This window comes from Otolemur garnettii, unplaced genomic scaffold, assembly GCF_000181295.1.
Source record: "Otolemur garnettii isolate 467f Iridium unplaced genomic scaffold, OtoGar3 scaffold00037, whole genome shotgun sequence".
NCBI lineage: Eukaryota > Metazoa > Chordata > Mammalia > Primates > Galagidae > Otolemur > Otolemur garnettii.
In genome coordinates this window covers 13,519,553-13,531,607 of record NW_003852432.1, presented here as the reverse complement: position 1 = coordinate 13,531,607, position 12,055 = coordinate 13,519,553, and positions in this window count along the sequence as shown.

The window sequence follows — 12,055 nt, the reverse complement described above, 5'->3', positions numbered from 1 at the left end:
TTTAATAGACATTCTTCCTAGGTCATGATTTTTATGCTTTCGTGTTACTCATTTGAAAACACTATTAGGCTTAAATTTAACCTAGAATGGATTTTCGTGTCTCCATTTCTTTGTCTAGCAACTTACGTTCCATCATTAATGTCTCATTTCTCTCTTACAAGGCATATGTGAAATGTGGCAAAGAAAGGTTTTAGGTGAAGCAGAATATGATGTGAATATACATACGGCTGTGTTAATATCAGTACGTGGTCTTTGTGACAGAATAGTAGAAGTGGATATTTGGCAACTCTAGAGCTGCATGAGTCATGAAGTGACCCATTAAAGGCCAGATTATCAAAGTCAACAAATTCGTTTTGATAAAGGCTATTCACATGAGTTATTTGTTCTCAATAAAGATGTACATTTTTACAAAAGAAAAAAACAATATATTTTACAATAATTTCTGTTGATATTTTCTATTCCTTCACCAAAAAATGATAACGGAATAGCTGCACAGGCAAAGTGTAACATTGTTTGCAACAAAAAATGGAAATAATCTAATGTTCATCAACAATGAATAATCGTCAGTTGACATTTTTTATTCAAATAGATGTATTTCTATTACACGTTACATTGTCCAAAAACCCAGGATTATTTATCAGGAAACAAAATTGTGCATGAGTATGTCTGTTTGTTTTTGTTAATATATATTTCAGTGGCACAGGTGCAACTTAACAGCTGCTTACATTTTAGAAGAAAATTTATAAAATAATATGACTCAAATTTGTAATGGTGGCTAGCTCTGGGGTACAGAAGTATAAAATTAGAGGTACAGAGGCATGTCTTTATTTATAATTATTTTTTTCATATGGAAGCATGAAGACTTCTTTAAAAGTATGTTCTTTATTTTTAAGATTTCATTATGAAGAAGCACATGCCACAAATAAGGGCTTGAATTAGTTAACATTTTAATTTAGCTTTAATTGTACCCTGTAAAAGGCAAAAGTACAGTCTACTAGGAGCCTGAAGGAGCTCACAAACCAATGGGCTCCTTGAAATCAATGTCTCTGTGATAACGATTTCAGATGCCTTCCTAGACAGAACAGAATCTCAGATTTAATTCCAACATTATTGAAGATAGATTGAAATAGCTGATCAACTAAAAGTTTATCAGGTAAAGATCAGTTTGGGGAAAATGGTTGTATGGATAGAAGCAAAGTAATTCTGTTGTTTTAAAAAGAAAATGACTCAATAGCTAATACAGATGAACATACTTGGAAAGAAAAAACTGGAATAAGTTTTTTATTTACCATCTTATTTTACAAATGCCATCTACATTCACTGTTTTTGCTCTTTGGAATGTAATGTTTCTAACATAAAAAAATATTCTTTCCCTAACACTCAACCTCCTTCTCCACTCATCTTAAGGCAGATGAAATATGAATTATAGAAATCTAACGAAATGTGTACAAATGTCTCTTCTAGTTGACTAGGACCTGTCTTTGTGTTTTTTCTTCTTGTGAAGCTCTGGATGGCACTAATTAAAATCCATGATGACGTTTATTTATTGTATGTTTATTACGTTGTCATCAACTGTTATTTAAATAATTTGAGTATAAATCTGAGCATAATTAATCTTCTGAAGCACTTTATGATAAATAAGAAAAATAGATCTAAAGAATTAAACAAAATTAAAAATTGTAAAAATAGAGGAGGGCTTTTCAAAAAACATCCAGGCATGCGTGTCTCTATTTTTCATATATTATGGCTGAATAATTTCTGGCCTGTATACATTTGAATTACAATTTAGTATTATAATTTATACAAAATATTTACACTCTCTGAACCTATGATAAAATCCTGAAATAATGTGTTTTTTTTCAATGCCCTTACTGGATAAAGGTCTTGGGTTAATGAGATAAGAATAGTGATTAAGTGAAAAAATAGAAAGGGGATCTGTCAATATGCGTATCTAATATTAGAAGAAATTATGAATATATTAGCAATAATAGCTAATATTAAGCACTAAGATGAAGCTGGATGTATACAATTTGACATTTTTGGCTATTGTGCCAAAATATATGAACTGGTTACTGACTCGGCTTGGAAGACAATGTGCCACCTTCTACTCAGGCTAGGAAAGCTGTGTTCATTTTCTCTAAGGAATAACATTACTTTCATATAAACGTCAAATTTCTTAACCACAATGAGTGTATCAAGTCCTTTTCTGACACTTTCATTAGGAGCATATTAGATGTGCATCCGCGGACAATTCTACATTGACTACCAAAAAGGCGTGCCCCCTACTCATTTACCAACATACTTTGAGAGTCCCAGAGAGGAGTTTGAAACTGCCTGTGGCTCTGTGTGCAGGCATGTAGGTATGTCTGTGTGTGATTGGTGGGGAGTTAGAATCGTGAATGACAGCAGTATGGAGTAGACTGAATATGGAGGCATGCAACTTTTATTGTTACTAAAATAGGTTAGGAGACAGGGTTATTCATTTTTCCTTTTTAGGAGAGTAAAATGTATTACCTGAACCTAAGCATAATTTAATTACTTCCATTATGAAATGGGTTTACAATTATGTAACAAACTGTGGTAATTTGGACACTCAATAGCAAATTGCTGCTACATGAGGGTTCTATTGCTATTTTTCAGGTGGGAAAATTGTTCTTAATGTTTAAAGGTACAACTACGTAAAATAGAATTTAGGTCTTGATTTATAAGTTTTCATCTGTCAGTGTATTTAGGCACATGGAAGGAGGGCTAGAAATTACCTCTTCACTAATCAGCATTTTTCACACTGTATTGTTTTTTTTTTTGTTTGTTTGTTTGTTTTTTGTCATTCTGAGCAGCTCCTATTTTCCCTCTTCTAACTCCAGAGGAACAGAGAGAAATTGAAACTCAAATATAAGTAAGGCTGGTTTGGGGTGAGAATCTTGTTACATCATTCATTATTCTGTTTTGGTATTTTGTGATTGGTGAAACTTTAGTCAGGACTAATTTTTTTTTTTAATTTATTGTTGGGGATTCATTGAGGGTGCAAGAAACCAGGTTTCACTGATTGCATTTGTTAGGTAAAGTCCCTTATGCTGGCTCTACTTCCACTTCTGAAAATGGGAATCTTATCCAAGAAGGGAAAACCTGCTACATTATTGAAAAACTTCGAACAGTCTCTGTCCCTTACTTCTGTGAAAGAGCTATTAAAAGATCGGGATCAGTGCAAGTTAGAAGAACTGAAGAATGTTTGGGTAATACATTTCATGAAGGGAAAAAAAAATTGTTAGGATACTTGCAAGTTCTTTTTACCACCAGACAAAACAGTCTGCAAACTGGTTTTGGAAATAAGAAAATAGTGAATGTCTTCAGAGGAATGATAATATTTCTAATTTAAAATAAAAAAACCCAACCTGTTAGTGACTCCATGCCTCACATTACGTGCGGAAAAAGTAATAGTAAGGATAATAAAATGTTTTAGGACAATCCCAAATCCCACCCCTCCCCTGAAAGAGAAGAGATTATTCATGCTCATGCGATAAATTGTTCACCAATTGGTAACTTCTATTTACTGTAGTTTGGAGAAAGAGGTTTTTTAGAATCAAAAGCTGAATATGTAGTAAATTCCATCAACTCTTTTTCCTACTGCTAAAATTTTCCTCATTTAATTTTTTCAGTGACTATAAATAAGTTCTCTGGCTTCTGCTTAGAGGTTATTTTCATCATTCAAAAACTAAGCAGCTACCCTTAAGCATGGATGAATAAACGTTTTCTCCACTCTTCTCAATTATATTCATTCTCAGTCTTGTACTGGAGTTTATCACAAAGGATATACAAAAAGACTTGATTTAGGATAACCAAGAAGTACTCTCTTAGAGCTATCAAATCTTGCATTTTAGTTTAATAAGCCTCTATAGTTTGTAAACTTTTTGGTAAAATATTAAACTGAAATTCCTTAGGTTACATGTGCAATAAAAACAAATGTGCTGTAGATCCATAATGAGTCATTAATAGTGATAGACAAGCATTATTCATTGCTTGTGTTCTCATCTTGGGTTAACATTGCGTCCATTAATGTTGAATTCTGAAAGATCTACACCTGTCCTTAAAAAGTAATTTTATACTTGTCTGGAATAAGTGTGAAAAGGAAGGAAGTAGTTGACCAAATTTACACTTCTCATGAAAAAAACTATCTTTTAATTAAACATCCTTATAGTCCATAATAAGAAATAGAGAGTAAGCTTCCTATTTGTTAGTATTGATTTTACATTTCGTCATAATTTTCAAAGCCAGTTTTAAAATTTAAAGAAATAATTAACTCCCGCAACATCTAGCATTTAGTTCTGGTACTTAGTTCTTAAGTTGTGGAAATTTGTGGAAAAAATGTCCCTCCACGTAGAGGAAAAATCTTCCATAGAGAACCTGGCTTCAAATGCTAGACGTAAGTTTTATAAGGTTGAAGTTGGTCATTTACATTCCAAGTGAGTTTTTCCCCCACCCAAGCTGATTTTTGTCAGTTAAAATAATGAATTTATTTGACTTATAAGGAGATACTTTTTGTTGTAAAGATTGAAAATGATTGCAAATGCAGTAGCTTTTGTGAGCTAGAATGGACCACAGCATAAGTTTTAAATAAAGAATGAGGGAGTTTATGTACGTATATGTACACACAAATGTAAGAACTGATTTTATTTTTTTATCTTTGAATATTTTAAAGGTGTTTCTAATATTTACAAAAGGTATGAAATGATACGGTTACAAAATACTGGATAATGAATTACACTGCAATTCTCTGCTTTCCTATCAACTCTTTTATTTTTACAGTAGCTATAAGCTGAGACATTGAGAATATAAGAAGTGAAGTACCCTGAAAAGTATCACATGATGGCACTGTTTCCATTTCCACATCCAATATTATGAAATAAAGCTATAATAAACTGGTATTAAGAATGGGGTGTAATGCCTATGTATTTTGTATAATTTATGTGAAATAAAATCTAACCACTCTGGTTATAAATATAGGTACTATCCGTGGATTCATAGATTTTTTTCCCAAAATCTTTTGTAAAAGTTTGCATACGTATGATATCTATAATTTAGGTCACAAAGAAACAATTTATCCAGAATGCTAAAAATTTTTATCTGATAGCAGTTTCATTAATTGCTTGAGTTGCTTTATAAATAATTTGTAAATAGCATGTTTTATTTGTATTTCAGTTTCTTTGGGGGAGAAATAATGCTGTCTCACACCCGAGAGTTCTCTGATGAAAATATGACCATTCATATAGAAATATTTCTGATGAATGCAAAGAAAGCAGATAAATAATGACACATGTACGTGGATCGGTGGTTGAAGGAATCAAGCATAATTTTAAAGTGAAAAAAATTCAAGTGTGGTCAACTTTAATATTTAAAGGGTTCATTAATCTGAGGACTGTAGATGTTAAATGGTGCGTGATGTCAAATACCATAATTTATTATGGTAAACAGTATCTCCTACATAATAGGCATGGAAAAAAAATAGCGTAAAGTGATTCTCATCTCAAGAATGAAAGTATAATAATTTTCCATTCATACCAAAAAAATAAACGTAATTGATCAAAATGTGAATGTGATACATTTCGAAGTGTAACCTGTGTCTATATACGGACATTTAAAAATAAACTGAGCCTCAAGATTTCACCAAGTTTTATCTTTACTGGTGAATTAACAATAGCAGTTATTGATGCCTCTTTCTAGGGGCAGGAGGGTGGCAAAAAGATACAAAAATCCAAGGAGAAGAAATCGTGCCCCTTCCCAGGGAAGTGAAAACACTTACTGACCAGAAATTGACAGTGCAGCAAGTGAGAGCACTTTAAGAATATTTTAAGACGTTATCCATTTGTATTTGTTTCTGATATGACAGAAAATAACAGACCTCACAATGATTTTCTTTTTAGTTCATCTGTGCACTTGACTCAGGGTTACACGATGGTATGAAGTTTTCCTACTCTCATTCTTTTAAAAATAAATACCTAAAGTCATCATGCATATAAACAAACTACAACTATGTGTATTTATCTTAACAAAATACCCCAAATCTTAAATATATCTGCTAGGCATAAACCTTGAAACTTTCATCACAATAGAGACTGGTTCCTTCACAGAAATAATATGTGTGTAAAAGAGAACTAATTCTCTTTAATTCTGTAATTATGTGGAATAATTTTCGCTTTTAGCTTTAAAGAAATTGTTACATTCTGATGAAGATAACAAATAAATACATTGTCTTAGAAATCCATCTTGAAACAGGGTTTCCCCACCTTGTGGTTACTAGAATACATTGGTGTCACATCATCTCTTTGGCGATTGTGACAGTTTGCATAATACTTTTCACATATGAGAAAAATTTAAATTATGATATTGAGGAAATCGTTGAAAAATTGCCTAATGGTATATTGACAAAAAGTATTCATAAATCTGTGCCATAGAATAGAAAATACCCACTACAAGAATCTAGTCATTTGTCTGATATGAGAAGAGGAGGGGAAAAACCCAGAATACTGAAATAGGAGATTTCCACGTTCACTGTATTTCACCATGCAAATTACTTGCAATTTCCAAATGCCAGTGTTACTTTTCAGGACAAATTTCACACAAAAGGAATTCAGTGATTATTCATCCAGTTTAATTAATTCAATTAAATAAGTCTGATGCTGTCAGGTGTTCTTTTAATAATTGAATCAACATGCAGATACATAATAAGCATAAAAGCGTTTCTATGGCTGCAGTTAATTTAGATCCAAAAGAATCTGCTGTTCCTCTACATTTGATATAGATTATTCTATAATATTTCAGTAATGGGTTGCACAAAGGCTGGCTTTTAATTCTTTGCTTTCTCGAATGTCTTTATATATAATGGTTTAAAACAGAAGGTGTTCAAGAGAGGGTGACCTTTTTTCCATTACCATGGTTCCTGTCATTAGTGCATTATAATTTTCTTTAGAAGTCTGGAAAAATGTGTATGTAGTGCGGTATGTAGCAGGTATGAATCAAAGCGTGCTGGGGAAAGTTTAGAATTGTCTGTTATTACTTTCTAAAAGGAAAAGATTCACAGGACACACTTTATTGTTCTCTCTGTATTTATTTTTCTCAGTATGAGTCATTCAACTGTTTTTACATATTATTTTAATTAGGCTTAAAAATTCGGATGAATTTTTATGTTCCAACAATGGTCATCTTACTCATATTCTAAAAATAATATGTATTATAACTAAATTTAAATCAAAGAAGAAAGTGGTTCTCATTTTGATTTTTGCATTTAGGTAACCTCACATGTGGCATTAAATTATAAAAGGATATTAATCATATATAAAGAATAAAGACGAGGGTAAATGATTTAGTTCGAGTTCTCAGCAGTGCTTGATGTCATAATTATTGTAAATATTAATTGCTGTGCTAAAATGTAAGCAAGTCGATTTTGTATTAGATGAAAAATGAAAATAGACTGTGTACTGGTAAATAGATAATCATACAAAAGTAATTGGGGTTTTAAAACCCCAATCTATTCTGCCAGCATGAGCTCGTTTGCATGTTAATCACAAGAGTGATTTCCTACTTCACAAGGAAGTCCACACTCTCTCATAACCACTTTTAATTGCATTTAAAATGATTCAGGTTTATAACATTAGAAATGAAGGCGTATCTGTGTCAAATTAATAAAAATGTCCCTGAAAATCTTTATAGACTATAAATACTCAAATATTTTAAGGACTTCTATTTTTAATTGGAATATGTAGCAGCCCATTATATATTTTGAGTGTTATTAATGATAGCATAGCTTTAGTCCGATGTGCCTATTTTAAAAGACAGATCACTTAAGATATAGAGTGTTTTATTATATTTTCACTAATGTAGAACTTTCTCTAATTTTAATATGCAAGCAATCACACTGAAATTTAATTTTAAATTTTTATGATGAAGTTTGAGTTTACAGTAAAAGACTAACATTGAAATTTGGTAGGTTACTTAATTTTTATAAATTCTTATGGCAAATGACTTCATCATTCAGTCTTCCCTAGATCCACACACTCTCAATATTAAAATTTTACTGGCAATACTACGCTTTTCAATAACAAAATTTAATGCTGAATGTTAACTAGGTTCAGCTGTGTGTGTTATTTTAGTATTAACTGAAACATTTCATTACTAATAGTAAATATTAAAACTATCGTTTAAAAACTATTATGGAATAGGAAAATGTATTCAATAAAAAATATTTTTCGACTTTAAAACATCATCAGTGAAAACTTTGCCTAACTGAAAAATCTCCCTAACTTAACTCTGTCATGTGGAACAAGTAAATGTCAAAGTTAAGAGAAAATTACTTATTGGTAGAATAATAAAAGAGGATTGTGTATTTTTGGTAAATTCATCAAGAGTATAGTCTTGTCAGTCACGAAGATACAAAAACTAGATTCTGGTTAAGATGTTCATACACATATCTATAGACATATTTGATGAAAAGTTTGATGATTAAAGACAACGCTCAGTTTAAAAGAGAGTATATTTGCTTTCATGACTTGGTGTTCTTTCTAATATAAATGACCAAGATGATGTTTCCATTACATAGCTGGAGGTACTCTGGGGATTAAAACTACCAAAACAGATCTATTAAATTTTTCATGGGGAGGATCCACAAGGGATAATAAGCCAATATTTCTCGTCCCATATTCCAGATGTTTTATGTAATTCTGCATCTTTCTAAACTACCTGGTAGCTTTTCCAGAAAAAAAAAAAAGTGTACCATGGAGACAGAGATGAAAGGCATGAGCTGTTGAAATGTTAATTTTACTATCTACTGTTGAGGTCTGCTACTTTTTTGTATTTTTTTCTTACTCCCAGTAGCTCAGTGCTGTTTTATGAAGGTTGTGGTATTTCAGTTGTCTGAAATATGGAAACGAAGGGCATGACTCTGACTGAACCACACTGAGCAGCCTGTCATTTACGGGATGTGACAGATAAACTTGATCTTAGTGATTCCCTCTTTAGACTTTGGTATAGTTGAATGATTCAAATGTTGATGATTTATATTGTCAGAAATATACAACAAAAAATAATTGTTTTTACTTTTTGTGAGCTTTAAAAATCACAAATGATCATATAAGGAAGCAGACAATTGGTAGAAATTACCCTGTTTCTTTTTTCTGTCCTTTTCTTTTTCTTTTTTTGGCTGGGGCTGGGTTTGAACCCAACACCTCCGGCATATGAGGCTGATGCCATACTCCTTTGAGCCAAAGGCGCTGCCTCCATGTATTTAGTTTTACCTTTAGATTTGTATTTTTGCCACAATTCCTCACCCTGGGTCCAAGGCAGAAAATTTCCCAAAGCTATAATTCCTTTCAGAAGTAGCTGTGTGTTAGCCATTGAGATGATCAGACTGAGAGAGGTGTTTTAATTCTCTGGTAGCAAATCATTGCTTTGCTATACAGCATATTACAAATTTTTAAGTCTTTAATACTTTATATTATTTTTTGAGTTCACATCTATTGGTGTGAATATATTCTTTTATAAGTCTCTATATAAAAATGATTCCCTTTTCTTCATTTTTTGGAATGTATTCTTTTAAAGAAAGAGCAAGATTTAGTTTTGTTTCTGATTACCTAAAATGCAAGTTCATGGAAATAGATCACCTGTACCCGAGTTTTGTAATTTTTTACATCTTATGTAAGAGGCGAATCTAACTGAGTCATGTTTCTGCAGTAGTTTGTTTTGCCTCCCTTGTGCAATTTTGTCATTTTCAGCAGGTTGTTCAAAAGAAAAAAAGAAAAAAAAAAGGCAAGGATGCTCTGCATTTGAATCTAAATAGCAACCAGTAGTGTCTAGTCGCTAGTCAGTTCAATTAAGAAACTCCAGACGTTGTTCTTCAGTTCTTAATTCTGTAAATAAAATCAGATCCAATGATTTCATTAAGGAAAATCTAGTAAAACATTGATTTTATCTGGATTTAGGGATATCATAAGAACCCTAGGATGTGACTTCTTGTGATCTCACAGTGCCATCTATATAATTGCTTGGTTTTGCTTGAAATTGTGAAGATGCTAATACCAACAAGTTGAGACTGAGTAGCTTTGTGATGAGGGCAGCTATGTGTTGCCATGTTACCTGGAAAAGGTGTGAATTAGAACCAATTAACTGCATGTATAGACACACTAAGTGACGAATGGAAAATCATAACCCTGTCTGTTGTTGTAACAAAAAAGTGCCAAATGGATGGTAACTTCATTTTCTTGGATTACTTCCCGTATCACTTTATTTAATGTTATCCATATGTTCTGTTAATTTTGATCCTCAAACTCAGGTGTGTATATATGTATGTGTGTGTGTGTACATAGGGGTGTGTGTGTGTATAATTCAAACGAGCTGTACAATTTTGTACAATGTAAGTCTTGGGGGCTCTTTTTACCACTGTGGCGTACCTGTGTAGTCAGTGGCAGTTGTTGATCTTACTCTTTGAAGTCTGCAGTTATCACATTAATTTTTCAATTAAAATGTTACTCTCTGGCTCGTTGTCCATAGTCAGTGGTTAGGGCGCTGGGTCACATACACCGGGGCTGGCAGGTTTGAACCCAGCCCAGGCCTGCTAAACAACAATGACAATTACAACAAAAAAAATAGCTGGGTGTTGTGTGGGTGTTGTAGTCCCAGCTACTGGAGAGACTGAGGCAAGAAAATTGCTTATGCCCAAGAGTTTGAGGTTGCTGTGAGCTGTGACCCTATGGCACTCTACCGAGGGCAACATAGTGAGACTCTGTCTCAAAAAATAATAATACTAATAATGATAAGTAAATAGTTTGGCTATTTGAGGTTTTTTCTGATTCCATATAAAATGAAGTATTATTTTTTTTAGATCTTTAAAGTATGACAGTGGAGCTTTAATGGGGATTGCATTAAAATTGTATGTTGCTTTGGGTAGTATGGACATTTTAACAATGTTGATTCTTCCCAGCCATGAGCATGGTATGTTTTTCCATTTGTTTACATGTTCAGCTATTTCTTTCCTTAGAGTTTCATAGTTCTCTTTATAGAGATCTTTCACGTCCTTTGTTAGGTAAATTCACAAATATTTCATCTTCTTTGGCATTACTGTGAATGGGATAGAGTCCTTGACTATTTTTTCAGCTTGACTATTTTTGGTATATATGTATACACACACACACACCATGGAATATTATGCAGCCTTAAAGAAAGATGGAGACTTTACCTTTTCCATGTTTACATGGATAGAGCTGAAACATATTCTTCTTAACAAAGTATCTCAAGAATGGAAGAAAAAGTATCCAGTGTACTCAGTCCTACTATGAAACTAATTTATATATCCCAATTATAGCCCAAGAATATGGGGACGGGGGAAAGGGAGTCAGGGGGAGGATTGGTAGAGGGCAGGTAATTGGTGGTACCACACCTACTATGCATCTTACAAGGGTACATGTGAAATTTACTAGGTGTAGAATACAAATGTCTTAATAACTAAGAAAATGCCATGGTGCAGGCTATGTTAAGCAGTTTCATGAAAATATTTCAAATTGTATATAAAACCAGCACATTCTACCCCATGACTGCATTAATGTACATAGCTATGATTTAATAAAAAATAAATAAATAATAATAAAATATTACCGTCAGCGTTTGCATCCTAGCTATGTTGCAACACCATTCTAAGAACTAAACTTTGGCGGTATTATCTTATTCTTATGAAAATCAGTATAACCTTATGAGGTTCAAGCATCACTTCAAGATTCTGTGTTTTGGATGGATGATGTTGTTTCATCAAATACATTAATTTTAATTAAGCCCTCATCCTTAAAATCCAAAATATCCTTAAAGATAAACTAAGTGCTTCATGCACCATTAAAATTTCTGTATCTTTTAAAACTTTTCTGATGAATAAAAAAGAAATTTTATCCACATTTCTATTTAACTTATTTATTTGGAAAGCATCAATACCTACTTAGCACCAAATACTCAGTCACCATCCTTGGAACTAAACCAAGACATAGTCTAATTTTCTTCTTCTAAAACAAAGGTGAAATCAGGA